An 18,311-nucleotide genomic window follows, 5' to 3' on the forward strand; every position below is an offset into this window, starting at 1 on the left:
CAACTTGATGATGTTTTTTTTTATTTGCTTAATGGTGGTGATCAGCTGTGCTATTACAAGAATTAATCCCATCAGGACTGGTCTTGCAAGTATGGAAAACCATAACCTTCAGGGATTATGACTCACCCATGTTGAAAAAGAACATTCAGGCAATGTTAAACCCAAGTTTTATTACTCAACATCCTAACATCCTTGCCCCCTGGCACAGGGGAATGGGAAATAAGGGGAAGAAGCAGATGATGAGCTCTGCTGTGTCTTCTGAAGTGGCTGGGGGGGGTTTGCTGTTCTTGCTGGTTTGTTGTGTTGGTGTGGGGCAGCAGGAGGAAATGATGCTCAGCTGGGACTGATCTCAGGCAGGTGTTGTAGTTCGGGGTGATCTCAGGGCTCATTTGTGCTGAACAGCAGGTGCTGGGGATCAACAGATCTCCCTTGGGTTCCCCCTTGCAGGGGAGGTGGAAGCAGAGAGGAGTGGGATACTGACATTGACCACTGAATTAAAAAAAGTTGTTGGGGAGAGTGAACTTTGTAGAAAACCCAAATCTCAGGGAAGAGGAGGAAAAAGCAGCAGCAATCAAATACTAGCTCCTTGAAATCAATGTGTTGGCACACTAAGCTCAGGTAAGGTAGTTGAGTGTAGCTGGTTTCCCTTGGAAGTAATTCCTGGCTAGGCTTGGCTATTTTATGGATTAAGGCACATTGCTGTTCTTTTCTTAGGATGGTTTTGGCTTGTAAAGCAGAAGCTTTGAGAAGAACCTAAAAGCTCTTTGGCTTTATGGAGCAATTACTATTATTGGAATATAGGCTTGATGTTACGTAGCAGCCTAAAGAGAACCATGGCAAATATGTGGTGTCCGTATAACTCTGGTCTCTTATTGCTTGAAAACTCTGCTGATTTAGCTGTAGCTAGCTTGAGGAAGCCTATTAATAGTGTTAATTCTATGTGAGTACAAATACTGTGGAAATAACTAGAGCTGTCTATTGCAGCATAGTGATAGATTTTTTTTTTTTTTTTGCTCTTTCTGGTCCCGCAGTGTCTGGTTTTTTTATTTTTAATTTTTTTATTTCTCTGTACTCCACACAAAACAAAAAGCCCAACAACAATAAATCCCATAGCATGTAGGTTTTGGTCCTGTCTTTGTTTCCAGAGATCTGCTGTGAAGGAAATCTCTAGCTATCTGTATCTTGCTTATTGATGAGTTTCATAAATCAGAAAGGATGCTTTTGTACTTTGTAAATAACCCTTGCATTATACCTGTGTTTTATTTTTTTCCTAGCAGCTCTTTATCTTGGTGTCCCTACAGGAGCACTGAATGAAGTATTCTTCTATTTTGGGACTAGTTTGTCTTTTTCTTTTCCTCTTCAATAACTGAACTTGATGCTTTAGTATTTCCTGTCCTCTGAGGATTTACCATTCTCTTAATCTCTGTGGGCTGCAGTAGGAATTGCTGAAATGTTGATACAAGACCTGTTAAAGTGATTAGGAAGTTGAAAGGTTTTACTGGTAATGCTGTTGGGGTTCCTTTTAATGATACATATCTAGACTCCAGACTTTTTCCCATGGGCACAAGGGCCATTTGGAGTTGAATAGATTGTTGAGTAAAGTTTATAGAATTCATACTAAGCAGGTTGTAGGTTCTACAAGTTGGTTCCTGTTGTGTCTGAAAAAATACAGATGGAATTGCACATACTTAAGGTTACCTGCTGCCTAATCCAAGGCTAAATCCAGAATGATTTTTCAGTAATTTATCTAACACTACCCAGAAGTCACATCAGTGAGTTGGTCTCTTAATCCCAGATGGATTAATTTAGGTATCCCATGTGTTTGTATATCCCACTAATCCTTTATATTATCAATCCTACTTTAGGCTTTGAGTAAGTAATTTTCAGTTAACCCCCTTAATTCATGCATTCAGCTTCTTTACTGGCTGTCATTTGATGGTGGTGTATCTGCAATAGTGCAGGTACAAGTAGTGATTATAGTGCAATAGTGAACTAGATCTGAGTACTTCAGAATTCTGGACAGAGAGCTGGTGGAAGTTTGAGCATAATGGAGTACTTAGATCTTTTTATCATTCTTGTCAAACAGAGGTTGCCAAATTTGTCTTCACAGTAATCCCAACCTTGCAAATAGATTAGAAGAAGGATGTTGATTGGATAGTGAAGAAACTAAGGAAAATGAAGAAATCACTTGTAAAGAAAAAATAGTCCAAGACAGACCAGAAGTTTGGTGACCTGTGTACTATAAAATAGTCAATATATGGGATATCAAGCTGCATTTAAAATACTAAAATGCTTAAAAATGTCAAGAAGCAAGGTTGCTAGTAACAAGTTAGTTAAGTGTGTGCATGTGTTGAAGCAGATGTGGTAAGTCTGGCCATGCTCTGTCATTTGCTGAAAAGTAATTGGGAAACCAAATGTAAATTCCTTACAGCAGAATTATTATTTTAGCTTTTGGAAGAGTTAAGTGTGCATCAGAGCAGCTTTTCTTGTTCTGCTAGACTTTTATGTGCTAGAGGTAAGTTATTCAAACTTTGTCAGGGTGCAGTACCTGTGGCTTATGGTGTGCTTGAAATTAAGAAACTGCTAGAAAAGTGAGGTTCAACAGACAAGAGACAGGGTTAGGTTACAGTTTAAGTAGGACCAGACCTCCTTGAAGGGATAATTTAGTGACCATGAAATGCCCTGCGAGAATTTCTGTTTTGCTCATTCATCAGCTGTGGGAGAAGCTGTGTTCCTTCAAGTGGTTCTGGCAGTTCCTGTGTTTTGGGAGGGGGGGAAGTGGTGGCAGAGTTGCACCTCAGATTGATAAAGATGAGTGGGTTTAGCTTTCTGTAAAATGAGATTCTTTTTATTTGAAAAAATAGATAGCTCTTAGGTGCTATGGAGTGAGTGGAGATAACAGACACTGTCATTTTCAGTGCTCCCAGATGTGCAATTGTAACTTCAGTTTTAGAGCTCTAAGTTGCTGTGATAGTCTGGACTCAGAGCACAGGCTCAGGATGTTAAACAACCTGGCTCACAGCTTTTTATGGTAAAGCTGCCTGCATATATTCAGCTTTCCAGCAAGAATATGGAGCTTAATCTGGGGAAATGCTAAAGTAAACCAGTGTCCATAAACCTTGGGTTTGGTACCAAAATACATTTTGTATTGAATCCAGTAGTGTTGCTGTTCACATGTATGTACAGCCAGGTGCTGGTAAAACAAACCTGTACTGTCATGGTTATCTGCAACTTCTTCTTTACTGTCCCTCCCTCATTTTTTTCAACAAATCATATAGTAGTAGAAAACAGGAAAGTAAAGAAGTTACTGCTCTGTCTGTTCTTCCACAATAAGGAGTTGAAGGGAAAAGATGCTGAGCAGAAATGCTTTTCTTTATAAGTCGTAGACTGTCATTGCATATGTTACTGAAATTGAGAGGGGCAAACATGAGGAAAAATGTTCATACTTATTTCAAGTATGTGTGAATAACATTTGATCTTTCTAATGAAAATCTGAAGGCAAAGGATCTTTAGAAAACATATGCTAGAAAGATTTGCTGTTCTTTTAATAGAAGAAAGTATTAGAATTTCATAAATAGGGCCAATAAACTTAGTGTTCCATCATAATGGACTGGTGACATCATAATCATTTATGAACCTTAAGGAAAATACCTTCTAAATAGTATAATTTCAATTTTAAGTGTTACATCAACTGGGTAGTAAACTGTCTTCAGGATACAGAACAAAGTTGTTACATTAATGTTTTCTTCTCTTTGCCATCAGAAACTTCAACATCTTGTCTTTTCTGCTTGTATTTTGCAGGTTTTATAATTTTGCATTCTCTTTTAGTAAGCCCATCTTTTCCTATCAACATCATAGTGACAGAGGTAGTGCTACCTATTGGTTCTTTATTGCTTCTGACTTCATTTTATATGTGGGGAGTGTGGAAGTACAGATTTCTGGCTTTGTCATGACTTTGTTGTTTAAGAAAAGTGACAAGCCATCATCTGGGATTCAGAGCTTTCTTCTTATGACAGCACCAGAGCAGTAAGTTAAGATTGCTTTGTTTTGCTATGAATAAAGAACCAAAGTGTCTCATACTTTGCAGCCACTAGAGCCCATTTCCAGTGTGAATATTTTTTAACTTCAATTCCTAGTTAGGATACTTGGATTTTTGCTATCCAGAGTATATTTAGTAACCCTTAAAAAAAGAATATTTAGGAATAAAACCACCCTCTATTTTCTGGTGAGGTTTTTTTTTTTTTTTTTTCCTCCTTTATTAATGGCTAGAAAATGAGTTGCTAGAAGCTCCAGGTTACCCCTGGCAGTGAAGGTAATGGCCTGTTTTACTTTGAGAGGGAGAAGGTGGCTGAACTCCTAAATTGCAATGAGACTCTTCCAAGCCTGCTAACCTATTTTTTAAAATGTGTTGCTTTGTCATAGGTTCACCAAAAGCACACAGACTGGAGATCACCTATAACTTTGTATTAAGAGGGAGAGATTGGGACACCTACAAATGTTAAGGTTACACATAGATGCTTGAGGCTGTAATAAATAATGCTGAATTAAAATAAGGCTAATGGAGGGTAATTAGAGGTGTAAGTTTGTGACTCTGCAGACAGTAGAAATATTGAAGGTTTCTTCTAGAAGAGTCCACTGGGCTGGAGAAGCCACATGGCTGGCTGGAGGCTCACTTGGTAGGTTTTGGAAGCATGAGATGTAGCAGGATGACCTTCTTGGATTACTTGAGACCTGGTCCTATAGAAAGAATTTGGAAATTCTGACTATTTAAACTGTATCTACTGGAAGAGGAGTCCTTCAAAAGATGAGCTCAAACTGTAATCCCGGGAGAAATAAGCTTTGCTGGCATTGAAAATTTGTGTTATTGCTGAGTAAGAGCTTCATACTGAGAAATGTGGTAGATTTCCATACTGCCTATGATTTTTTTTCTTTAAAGTACACAGGAAAAGAGGTAGGAAACCCAGGATTTTACAGCAGATAAAGCAGTGTAGCTACAGAATAGTGGACAATTATTGGAATATAATTTAAGTGCAATAAGTATTTCTGAGAATAGTAGTCAGGTAATGTAACTAGAGGTTATGACTATGCCACCTTTGAATGCAGCAAAGGTTGTGCAGCTGAAGTGCAAACAAAGTGAAACACTTCTGTGAAAATATCAGGAGCTTGAGGTATAAAATGGAATAATCTGAATTGCAGAAAATTAAACTGGATTTCAAAGCCATAAGGTAGTAGCAGAGCAGTAATGATAGAGCATGAATATTGAAGGATGCAGCCTTATCAGGAAAGCTAGAAATAAAGAATACTGGATAGTGCTGTAAGACACAGTGCAATGCTTCAGTAATTTAGAGTCACTGCAAGTGGAACAGAAGCTGCTTAGATTGATGTCAGCTCAGTGAAAGGTGGTAAGAAATGGTGCTGAGGTGGTGCTAGATTTCTGAAGTAGTTCTGGATCTGGAAACAGGTAATTGTAATGGTGTAAAGTTTAAAGTTACTGGGCACATTGTAGGATGCTACTTAAGTGCTTATCAGTTGGTGTGCAGGTGTTTCTGATAATGGTAGTAGGGCCAAGACATTGTGGTTGAGAGGTTTCACATTTTTTAAAATTTCAAAATATGTCCTGGGGCCAGGAAAGGGTGAGGTTTATTTTTGAGTGTACTGCACACACTCAGACTGTGTATTTTGAGCATTTATGTTTTTATGCTGTTTTTTTACCCAAGAGATGAGTTCAGGGAAGTATTAGGAAGACTGGAAAGCATTTCCTACAGGAGAAGAATTAAAAAACCACAACTTGGCTCATTTTGACACTTCCAGTAACATAAATGTAAGGTAAAGGTCAGTGTTGGCATAATAATGGGGACAACTTGGACATTAAGACACAAAGTCTGGAAATTACAGAAGGTTCTTGCAATTAAACCCACCAGGTGCTGGAACAAAATTCCTTTGAGGATACAAAGACAAAGCTGTCTAGCTGCTTTTAGCTTTGAACTTCATAATATGTGTTATGAAAAGGATTAGATTCTGATGCTGCATCTAATAATAAGTTTAACTTGGAGGTCTCTCTTTGCTCTGCATATAATGTGCTTAGACTGATCTTTTATTTCCAGTCTGGACTCTCTGTGTTCTGTTGCTTGGTGCCTGGTAGGAAGGGTAAGTAACTGGTTGTAGTCAGTTTGTCTCTTTGGATGGTCTCTGCAAGATTTTTGTTAGGTTCCTTTGAGGATGAAATCCACTGAAGCTGAAATGCCACTCTAACACTTAGTGAGTTGCCCTAAACCTTTCATTTTTATGTCAAGACAAATGTGTTCTAGGACTTCAGGCCTTTAAAATAGATGATGTTGGAACTGACAGGTTTCTGACCCTTGGTAATTTTTTGTTCTTGAAAGGCAATCATAGGAATGGTTCCTCATTCTCACACATGGCAGAAGAAGTGCAGCAAAATAGCTCCAATTATAACACCTTTCCTTCACCTCCTGTCCCTTCACAACTCTTCAGTCCACCTGCAGAAGAGTCTGATTGTGACTTTCTTGACACTTGTGCTACTGGTGAGGGAGTTGTCTGTGCATCCCCCTACAAAGTGATTTTAGGTTTATTTTGATCTAGCAAGATAAAGGTTGAATCTTCATATTTTGGAGAAATCAGTTCATGTATCCAGAGAATGATTACATTTAGTAAAGCATTATTTGGGGAAGCAAATAAACAGTGAGAGCTTAAAGAAGTCTTTATAGGTCTGTGTTTCTACTTGGGGGTGGAGTGAGAGAGGACAGTATTAGAAAACCAAAGAGAAATGTTGGGGAGAAGTAATTTTAATTTGTGGGATTCCAAACAAAATGCAAAAATTTTAGTCTTCCTTTTACTTATTTTAAAAATCAGTATGCTGAGAAGGGAAGGAAATAGTTAAGTCTGAGAAACTACCAGAGAAATTTGGCACTGGTTGTATCCTCCTCCTAACATACTCCTAATTGCCTTGACTGCCTTGAGGAAATTAAGGAAGAAAGCAGTTTCCAAGTCATTCATGAATGTTGTTTTGCTTCCTTTGTAAGGTGCTGATACACCAAAGTGAACTGGTGTGTGTAGGGGAAACCACAACAACCTGCACTGGGTAAATTGAGTGGAACACCTTTGGAAAACACTGTATATGTGTGTGTGTGCTTTTGATCTGCAAACTTGAAGATGTTCTCAAGCAAAGGCAACAGCTATTTACCAGCAGAAATTTCTTAAACTTTTGTCTATACTGCCACACAAGTCACCTTCCTGCCCTGAAGCAAGGTGGACAAAATCTGAATGCCTGAAAATTCAAGAATGGGGGTAAAAAAAAAAATAAATCCTAAAGCCATTAATGTTCTGCTTGAATTAACAGTTCAAGTTAGGCTGTTGGGCATCAGTTTTAGAAATAACTCCCTTTCACCAGCTGCAGGAGGAGCTGCACTCACCTTACCTGGGTTTCTTTAGAGTAGGAAGAAGCTGTGGGTGGATCATAAACCTGATTTCCTCTGGCCTGGACCCTGAGGTTTGAGCCTGCTGCCTCCTCACCTCTGTTCCCCTTCTGCATCTGCCAGCAGCTGTCACACAGGGCTTCCTTTCCATGTTCCTTCACCTTGTCTTTTCTCTTCCTACCAATTTACTCTTTAATTACTCTTTCCAGGGCATTCCAGGTCACTCTAAACATCTAGTCCACTACTTTTCTGCTTACAGCTTTTAAAGTGGATTGACATGTGTGGTCCTTCCTTTCTTTGCCCCCAAATATTCCATTTCTTTGTGGTGTTACTCTGGTGGCTCTTTCTACAAAGTCTTGGAGCAGACTTAAAGAATTATGTCCTTGAACTGCTATTTTTTTTTTTTTAGAAAGTACTTTTGCCTGGCTTACCTAAGAAACATTTTTGTTTCATGAAGTACCTAATGATCCTGATTCCTAATAGAAAAGGAAGCATTTGTTCTGAAAGGTTTAAATCTGAAGAGATTCACATCCAGTAATGTATGAAAATGTTGTTAATATCAAAAGAACTGCAAGTCTGCAAGTGATGCAGTGAGATTGTATTGGAATGCTGCAGTGGGGTGGAGGAAAATAGTTCATTGAGGTATTATTCAAATTCATTTTTGTGCTGAGTTAATTGTACTGTTAAGTAGTCACTCTATCTGTGTAGGTATATTCTCCTCAGGTGTCTGAGAAAAATTAGATTAAATTAGATTTAAATTAGTAAATTGGATTAAAATGTAGGTGATAATCCTTCATGTAGATGTTGAGTAGCCTTCTCAGGCTGGAAAATCAGGTGTGATATTCCTGAGGATGGAAATGAGGCTGTTGCCAACCAGTCACATCCCAAGGCAAGCTCAGTCTCTGTGTCAAGGGACTTGGCTTGTATGACAATGCACTTTTGGTTTAATCACAGAAACATTCAGCTCTGGACCACCTCTAGTTCTGTTTTAGGTTTAATCATAGAATCATAGACTGGTTAGGGTTGGAAAGGACCTAAAGGATCATCTAGTTCTAGTCTTCACAGCAAAGGTGCTCCAACCCTGGGATCATCTTTGTCGTCCTTGTCTGGACCCTCTCCCACTGGGGGCTCCAGCACAGCTCTCTTAATACACAGCTCTTCATTTAATTCAGACTTATATATTTGGTAATATTTGTGTCATACCACTGAAAACACAGTCTCTCGACTAAAATAATTCTTTACATAAAAAAGCATGAGTATCTTTTGAAGCCTACTCCTGAATTTTGTGTATTGTGTGTAACTGTGACAGCTTTAAGTTATTAATGTGAAGTTGTTATCATTATATGAGGTGTTAAAGCTGAAAACCATGTATTTTTGTTGTGTTTTATGTATCTGGGCTCTTTGTCTGTTCCAGCTGCTTAGACTAAGGTTGCTTAAAAAAAAAAAACAATTGTGAAACATTTTCCTATGACTCCTTATAGCTGAAGAGAGTGTTGTATATTAGAGTAAGTAACTGGATGCAGAAATCCAGTTCAATATGTGGCTCTGTTTCCCAACTTAGAAACTTAAAATGGAAGTTTAAAAAATCTTGGAAAATAAATTAAATTAAATCTTAAGTGTTTCCAGCTAGTGAAAAGTTGCATGTTAGTGAAAACAGGGAGTGTAATGATGGATATTCAGTGCTAGGAAAGGTAAATTTGAGTGAAGTGTCACTTCCCAGCTGCCTGCCCTCATGGGAAGGTGTAAGTTTTGACTTTTCCATGCATGGGTTCTGTGTGTCTCAGAGTTTATAATAGTCAGGAATTCTTCAGCCAGAAAATCAGCAATCTCACAAATCACCATGGAATAGAGGAAGAGAGCTTTAATGTTTGCAGATAGGCAGGTTGAGCAGTATGTGGGGTGAGCCTGATGGGTTTCTGTATCATCCTTTGGCCTTGGATTCAAGTTGTGATTGTAAAATATCACCTTTTTTCTAAGCTTTTTCACTTTGGATGAGTTTAGGGAGATTTCATCCACAGCTTGGTTTCTAAAAAAGAAATCAAAGCTTGTAAGTATTCTTTAGATGTCTTATTTTTTCATTAAAACTCATAAAATGTATTCCTGCCTGCTCACAGAGGATATGTAGTTGGTGTTAAGACAAAAGGTCACTCAGTGACTTGTTACTGCTGTAGCTGCCAGATCACTATAAACCAGGAATGTCCTTAATGAATTTGATGTTCTATGAGTTTTGCTGCATTACTTTCCCCTGTAATTTTGTTTTGCATAAATCCCTGAATATTCCCTTCCCCAGACTGCACAACAGTTTCCACTGAACTGAGACTTACATTGAATATAGAAATGGAATTATTATTGAGATTCAGTTAAAATGATTTATTGTTCTTCCTCAATATAACAGCACTAAGTCATTATTTTCTTGAGTTACTGTTTCAGCAATTAGGTTCTCAACAGTGATACAAGCTTTTTAATTAGAAATGTAGGCAACCAGATATTTGTAGTATTATAATCCTTATATTTTCATATACAGATTTTTCTGGTGTATTGGTTGACTTTTAATAATTCCCATTAAATATAATCATCAAATATTAACTCCCTTACTACTTTAGGCTTTCCTTTTGTCAGTTTAGAAGTAATTACCACTTTCTTTACAAAAACCCTGTAATTGCTTTCACCTGGAAGATGCAGAAGCAGAGGTGCTCACAGGGTCTCCCAGCCATGGGACAGTAAAAAGTCTCTGCTGGGTCTTCAAAGATGCAGTGAAGAATTTCTCTAAGGAAAAACATTTCATTATTTTCTTGAAGATCATGAGGGAGAAAGATGGCAAAAGCAGAATTAATACTACTAAGAAAAGTGGAAGGGGCTGTTTCTTATTAATCCCAAAAGTAAAATGGTGTTGAACTCCAGAGGCCTCTGGAAGATTTTGTTCCAAGTACTTTGTATATCTACTCTTAAAATCTGATATGTTGTATTTTACTGTATGTAGATGACCTCACTTTTCTTGCAGTTAAAGTATTTTTGGAGCTCAAATGAACCCCAAATTTCTCAAATTTGTTGTTAAAATATTTTCAGTATTATTAGTTTATATAAACCTCAGATATCACAAATTTAGGGGATGGGGAGGAGTAGAGAGAAACTTGCAATGCAGCAATCTATTTTCTTTTTTTCCTATTAATACAGATGCCAAAACTGGTATTGTTTAGGTCTAGGATATGATGCAAAGCAAAAAAGCTTCAGAAATTCCAAGTTGTTGCAAACTTTAAGATAAAAAAAAAAAAACTAAAACTTAATGGACTCCCCACTCCCCATCCTGTCTGACAGACTTCAAGCTGCAGTGAGAAATTTGGCTGTTAGATTAAGAATGAATGGTGAAACTGAGGTCAGCAAAGTTGCATTTTAAGTTTCCCTCTGCCTTTTGTAGCTTTATCTATAATGGAAGAGAGAGGAAGCATCTTCGAGAGGCAAATTATTGCTACTCAAATATGGTACCTTTCAGAATGGAGCACATTACTATTTTTTTCTGTAGTAAAATATTTTTTTTTAAGCTGGTTCACATACCCTCATTCCATCTCTTTTTTTTTTTTATGGGATCAGTGATCCAAGCACTCTCCTTGCTCCAGACTCTTTTGCCTCATCTGTGTGCATAGGATTTCCTAGTTTACCAAGCTATGCTATACCCAGGTTTGCTTTAGGATTTGGTTTTGGTTTGTTTGAAGTGAACAGATTACAGAATGTTCACGGTTTGTGTTCCTGGAGAGGAAAGAAAGGAATCTGCTGTGTAAATAAATTTCTAACTAGGTATGGACTGAAATGTTAATATTCAGCTGGAGACCACCAGCTCTGAAACTCCAGTGTCCTAGCAGTGGCTGAACTATTGTTAGCAGGTGTGTGTCTGAGGTCTTTGAAACATTAACTGATGCAGTTAAATAGGAATTTCCATAATCCATAAGAATAGGAATTTCCATAATCCAGCTTTCTTGCTGGCCTAAGAGAAAGAGCCAATGTAGGTGTGTTTTTCAGCTGTGGAAAAAAGGCAGTGTGGCTGAGCAGATGTGGCGGAAAGCAGAATGTAAGATAATGTTTCTCAAGATGATGGTTTGAGACTTAAGGAAAGCTCATGGATTACCTTGGATTTACAAGGAATCTTGTTGAGTGGGGACTGTGTTCATTTACGTGTGAATTTTGTCCTAGGACTGTAGTTAGGCCATCACACTAAGCTGATGCACCTGTGGTCATCTGCAGAAAAAATTCTTATGAGTGCACATAGATAGGTGCATGGGCTGGCACTGGTGTTTCTGCAGCCAGGTAGCCAGGGAACAGCTTGATTTTTTTTTTTTTTTTTTTTTTTTTTCAGGTTGTTCAGATTTCATCAAGTTAAGTTCCTGAAGCTGACTTTGTGTACGTGAACATTTGTGCTGCCATGGACCTTTCCTAGGTGCCTGTGCCAGGTCAGAGGCTTCTCAAGCCCAGCCTGAGGGAAGCTGCAGTTTGAACACTTGGTGTAAGGACCTTTGGGTAAGGTGGCCATGCTGGTGAGAGCACAGATCTCATTCTTCTTCAGTCCTCTGCCTTGTTGGGCACAGTTTGTTAGGCCATGAACCATGAGGAGCAGCTCCCACAGCTGGTAAATGACATTTTTCACAGAGCTATTTTTCAGTTGGATCAGTATCAGCTGGATCATTTTACCCCCTTAGAGTAGGTGTTTGTTTTATTCCTCTTGGAGAAAGCAAACTGCAGGAATAGCTCTTCTTTTTTTTCTCTGAAAAGGTTACATCTCAACACCAGGGATCTATGTCAATCATTTAGGAATCTGCTTGACTGGAACCTCTGTTAACTGAAGGGAAGCCCATCAGTCCAAGCCTGCATTTTGTTTTTCATTGTCAGTCTCCAAATAGAATAGCTCAAATAGCTCACCTCTCTCAGCATTTTTTTTTTTTTTTTTTTTTTTAATAGATACTTTGGGTTTAGAGTCTTGTTAGCCTCAAGATTGCAAAAGGAATTTGCAGACAGCAGTGAAACTGTTAAAAGGGTCTTGCTTAAAATCCCATTTCAAGGTCCTGCCTCCCTTGGAAGAGAGCTGGCCCTGAGAAGGGAGACTCTTGGCTGGATCCCCTGTGTTAGGGCACTGTGGGGTAAGGGTGAAGGGTCTGAACTTGTGAAGGATAAATGCAGACAATGATACAGTGTGGTATGTGTGTGTTTCAGCATTAAAATAGAACTGAATTTACTACTGGTATTGGGAAAAACAGATAACTAATGTTTCTGTTACCTTTCCTCTACCCACACATACAAAATCACAGCTGTTTTCTAGGTTACTGTTTCATCAAAGCTAAGAAAGCCCAATAAAGGGTGTCCTAGGATGTGACCTGGCTTGCTGAATCTTCCAGCCCTTTTTTGTTTTGTTTTTTCTTTTCCCTGGAAGGTATCAATGTCTGCTAAATGTTAGGAAGCAACATTTGAACCTCTTTAAGATGATCATCTGTTCAACTGGATTACAGTAGTCCTGACTGCCTACTAAAGTAGAAATGAAGCTGGCAGACAATGTATGATCAGAGGGGCTTTGATCTTGCTAGTAGGAAATAAGATGCCAGGAGACAGCAGTGAAGCAACTGAGAAGTTAGAAATAAACTGAAATTTTCCATGGGTAAAATCAGCCAGCTTGACTGCATGCGTGTCTTTAAGTCCATATAGAAATAAATAACTTATTTGCAATACCTTTCTTGTATAGATAACCTAGAATTTAGTGGTACCTGGTATAAAGAACTTGCCTGTCTTACTTCAGTGGGGGGATAAAAGAACCTAAAAGGAAGATTATCTTTTAAGATACATGTTCCCCCACTGCTTTATCTTGTATTATGGTATCTGCAGATCTTCCAAAACCATCTTTGAAATACAGCCTCTGAATTTATGTAAACCAAGAGACTTTTCTCCCCTAATCAGGTGATTGCCTGTTAATGATTTTCAAGGTTATATTTAAGGAGAATTAAGATTTTTCAGACTTTTCAGTTAGAAGTGTAAATATATCTGATAATTTGAAACTCCTGTCATGTATAAATTCTTTTCCTGACTTTATATTGTCTCTTATTCCCTCAATCCAGAGCTGAAAACCTTGTGTTTTGTTTGTGCAGGGGTCAGTTATAGTGTGGAAAATTTTAATGGGGGAGGCATAATGTCTTATCTGTATTTTTTTTTGTCCTAATAATTATTTTATTGCTCCAGTCTTGGAACAATAACTGTCTTTCAGGCCATTCTTTCTAAGCAAAAAATTGTAGACTAATTCTGAAGCTTTTCTCTTGAAGGCTGCTTCGTGCACTGTGTGTGTTTCAAAGATTAAAGAAATTCTTAATAAAAAATGATGTGAACTAAAAATATTGTACCTTTTCAAAGGAAGAGAAGGGAAGTTTAGAATCTATTTGGCACAGTCTCTGAGGATTTGCAGACATGAGTTCTAGCTTTATTCTTTCTGAAATTGCTGAAGTAGTGAAATCAGGCAGACAATTTTGTTGACTTTGTTTTAGAGGTTTAGGAGATGGCATCATTAGAAAGCTTGTGTTTTAACAGAGTGCCGACATATATAGAATTAAAATGCAGTACTAATGAAAGCTGCAAGGTATTATGTGCTGATTTCTTTAACACTGAACTATGCTTAAGATACCTAAGAATGCTTGGAACCCTAAAGACCCGTGGTGTTACAGGGCAGTGAATGCAGCGTGGAGGTGGTTGCTCTGTTTTGTGGTGGCTCTGGTGACCTCCTGCACTTGCTGCTTGGTGGTGCAAGGTGCACAAGCTGGAATTTTGCAAATTATTTCCATGTACAGACTTGTCATGCCTGTGTTCTTTGTGCAGGTATTGCATAATAGATCCTTATAAGTTAAGATTTAGGTGAACGTGTAGTGGGATGACCCTAGCTGGATGCCAGGTGCCCCCAAAGCTGCTCTGTCACTTCTTCCCTCAACTGGACAGGGTAGAGAAAACCTAAGAAAAATCTCATGAGTCTAAATAAGGACAGGGAGAAACCACTCAGCAGTTACCATCACAGGCAAAACAAATTGACTTGGAAATTAATTTATTACAAATCAAATCAGAGCAGGGTAATAAAACCGAAGCCTTAAAATCTCTTCCTTCCGCCCTTCCCTTCTTCCAGGGCTCAACTTCCAAATTCTTTGTGTCCTTCCTCTGAGTGGTGTAGGGGACAGGGAATGGGGGTTGCAGTCAATTTGTTGCATGGTGTCTCTGCCTCTACTTCCTCCTCACACTTTTCCTGTGCTCCAGAGTGGGTCCCACAGGAGGCAATCCAGGAACTGCTCCAGTGTCAGTCACTCTATGGAAGTGTAGACTTTTAGGAACTGACTGCTCCATCTTGGGTCTTCCATAGGGTCACAAGTCCTGCCAGCAAACTTACTTCAGGGTGAACTTCTCCCTTTCTCCAAAGGGCTACAGGTTGTGTTGGGACCTTCCCCAAACATGGGCATCCCCCAGGGTCACAACCTTCTCCAGGTGTATCCCCCTGTTCCTCTATGGACTAAAGGTGTCCAGGCTGCCCAGGGAGGTTGTGGGGTCTCCTTCCCTGGAGACATTCCAAGCCCACCTGGATGTGTTCCTGTGGGACCTGCCATAGGTGACCCTGCTCTGGCATGATCTTTTGGGGTCCCTTCCAACCCCTGACTTTCTCTGATTCTATCAGATGGAGATCTGCTCCATTTTGGCCCTCTGTGGACTACAGGGGCTAAAGCCTGCCTTGCTGTGTTCTTCCCCATGGAATCTCTGCTCCACTCCTTCACAGACTTTGGCATTTGCAGAGTTGTTGCTCTCACATATTCTCACTCTCTCTGTCTGCTGTTGCAAGAGTGTTTTTCCAACTTTTTAAACTATTATCACAGAGGTGTTACCAACTTTGCTGATGGGTCAACTTGGAGGTAGCTGGCATTGGGTCTGTTGGGCATGGGGAGGGAGCTCGTGGCATTTTCTCACAGAAGCCACCTCTACCCCCTCATCACTGAAACTTTGCCACACAAACCCGATACAAGATGCTATTAGTTTTGGTTTCTAACATTTATAACAGAGTAATAGGTGATTAAAAAAAAATACACTTATCTCATTGTGATAATATATATGGCTGGTGCCTAACAGTTAGGATAAGTCTCTGCTCTTGTTCTCTGTCACGTGGATCAGATAGTTTTGGTTGTGGTCATGAACATGAATTGCAAATGCAGGAGAATGGGGGACACCCAAAAGAGACTTCATAAATTTTATGCTCCATGAGCAGTCAAAACTGTCATCTGTTCTAAAGTTATTGCTCCCAAGGACAGAGACTCCTGCACCTTTTTCTCAGGTGGCCATTCAAGAAGTAATTGACTGGTCTGGTTTCCTTATAAATTATGGTTGTAGTGATTGTACAGGGGGGAAAAATGTTGAGAAGGACTTGAGATTCAGCACGCCTCTCTCTCTAACCACAAGTATTAAATAATGCCTGTCTCTTGAACCACCAGTATTAAATAACTGAAGATAATATCATTCCTATCGGAGCTCTTGCTAGGAAAGAGATTAGCTAGGAGAAACACTTAAAGGCACTAAGTAGTTTCCCTGACTGACAGCTTTATTCTGAAATGGAGCCAGAAGGGAAGTGGATTTTGAAGCTAAAGTCTTTAGCTCCTTCAAGGAGAAGCAGTGCTGCAGCTGGGGGAGGGGAGAAGAGGGAGGTTTTACCCTTCATGTTATTATAGTGTCATACTGGCTGATTGCCCTTTGGGTTGTCACCAGGTTGCTGAGTTAAACCCAAGTTTGAATCCCACATTCTCCTACGCCTTTTAGGTTGGAATAACTTTTCAGACATTGTCAGATGGGGTTATTTTTTTTTTTCTGGCCAACTTCCAGAGAATGAGCACCAGCACCTGGATTGTTATCACTGTGGAACCCTGCTGGCCCAGCTACTTTGCATTTCAAGATTGGTCCAGGCTTCTGTGTGCACTTCTGTGTGAAGAGTTTTAAGAGTGTACCACTCTTACTGTCCCCCATGATTTACATCTAATAGCTCAAACACAGAGCAAGTGATGCAGAGATGTGATAAAAGGAATTTGTAGATGGTTACCACTTTACTAATAGATGAGTGCCAGAGATGTACTGTCTCCCTTGGGGAATAAGTAACAAAATTGATATGCACATCTCTTGGAGTTTCTTTATTCCTTTTATCATCCTTTGTAGAAAGCCAAAATATTGTTCTGTTTACCTGGCTCTGTTTTTTCCTTTGCTGGAAAGCAAAGACTTAAGTAGGAGTTTCCAACTTGTCTTATTACCTGGTCTTCTCAGTTTTGCAGTTCTATGTGGAGTAGAGTTGTCCATGCATTAGAGTAATTACTGCATTTAAGGCTAATTAGAGTTGAGGCAGTAACCTTTATTGCTTTGGCAGCATAGCTTTTGTGCAGTTACTGATGGTTTCCAGTGACTGTTCCACTGGTGATTGGACTTATGGGATCTGACTTCCTGCATGCTGCTCAGAAAGATTTGAAGTGGTCTGAAGTCACTGGATGCAGCTGAAGATGCTCTTTAGGGTAGATTTATAAGGTCCTTATAAAATGGACTGGGATGGAGTAGTTCACAAACCAATGGGTAATTTGTTGCAGCTGAATTTCTGGAACTGTGTTCTCTAAAAGAAGAAGGCTGCCAATGAGCTGTGTAGGTCTGCAGGAAATCTGCCTGAGAGGAGGATACCAGCTGATAACAGAGCATTGTACAGGTGGAGATCCCAAAGGTTATTTACCTTGCTAAGCTTGTGTTTGTTTGCTTGTTTTAAAATCAAGCAAATAGGTTTATTGCAAACGCTGTGTTCTGTTAATGAGTCTGTGGGCTGTCAAAACCAACCATCAATTCCCCTCAGCACACAGGAGCTGGGAGGAAGAGACACAGTGCCAGTCCCCATATCCCTGCAAACTTTATTCCCTGATGAGCTTATTGCAAGGATCATTGTGTCTGGGCTTCAAGTGACACATGCCACAGGCAGCATCTTCCCCTGCCATGCTGATGGATTTGGTCTTCAGTCCTGGATATGTTTGTAGTGTTTGATTATGGTGAATGATCCAGACCCTCTGTGGAAGTGCTGTGTGACTCAGTTTTCCCCAGTTGTAGGCCATTAATTTATAAACCCCATGCAGGCAGCTGCACCTGTGTGGAGCCTCCTTGGAGTCAGTCTCTCATTTTGGACCCAGCAGCATCCTTTGGTGCTGTAAATTGAAGGTCAGGCTCTTTGGTGACTGCAAGACGATGAGGTTATAATTTCAAGGAAATGACAGAGGGGAGTCAAAAGTATGAAGATGGCCTTAAAATAATGAGTATAGCTGCTAATGCTAAGTGGAAAAGAAGAAGGAAGAAGATGTATGTGTGGAATTAATGGAAAAGTTGAAGCTGAAACCTTCTACTGCTCAGATTCCTGTTACATGTGTAATGGTTTGTGCTTGGAAGGTTGTTTGATAAGAAAGGGGAAAGTCAAAAGAGCTTTTAGCTTAATGACAGTTCTCAATAGAACTGTAGAACCTGAAGAGGAAAACATGACTTGGAGGTTTGTCCTCTGATCATAATATTTGCAGTTCATCTGTATTTTATGTGTACAAAGTCATAGGTAAGCTTAGTCTGGTTTTCCTGTGGTGGTGCTCTTGGAATTGGCTGTGGTTTGGTGACTGGAAATGAAAGGGCACAGCAGCAGTCACTGATGGAAGGATAAACTTGAGCAAAGAAAATTAATATGAAGGGAAAAGTAGGAATGGCCCAGAGAATGATTCAGTGTGGGAAACAACCTGTCTTTCAGCTCAACAGCCAAGAGGAGCTTGCTCACAAATTACAGAAATGAGTTTATCCTTCAGTAAGGGTAAGGTGCATAAGGGTGATACCAAG

General features: G+C 39.4%; 1 protein-coding gene across 5 annotated transcripts in view; it reads left to right on the forward strand.

Annotated features, from left to right (window-relative positions):
- The window catches only part of INPP4B (inositol polyphosphate-4-phosphatase type II B), a 267,108-nt gene that overhangs the window by 20,895 nt on the left and 227,902 nt on the right, over positions 1-18,311 (forward strand). The window lies entirely within an intron of this gene.

The sequence above is a fragment of the Heliangelus exortis genome, chromosome 10, assembly GCF_036169615.1.
Source record: "Heliangelus exortis chromosome 10, bHelExo1.hap1, whole genome shotgun sequence".
Taxonomy (NCBI): domain Eukaryota; kingdom Metazoa; phylum Chordata; class Aves; order Apodiformes; family Trochilidae; genus Heliangelus; species Heliangelus exortis.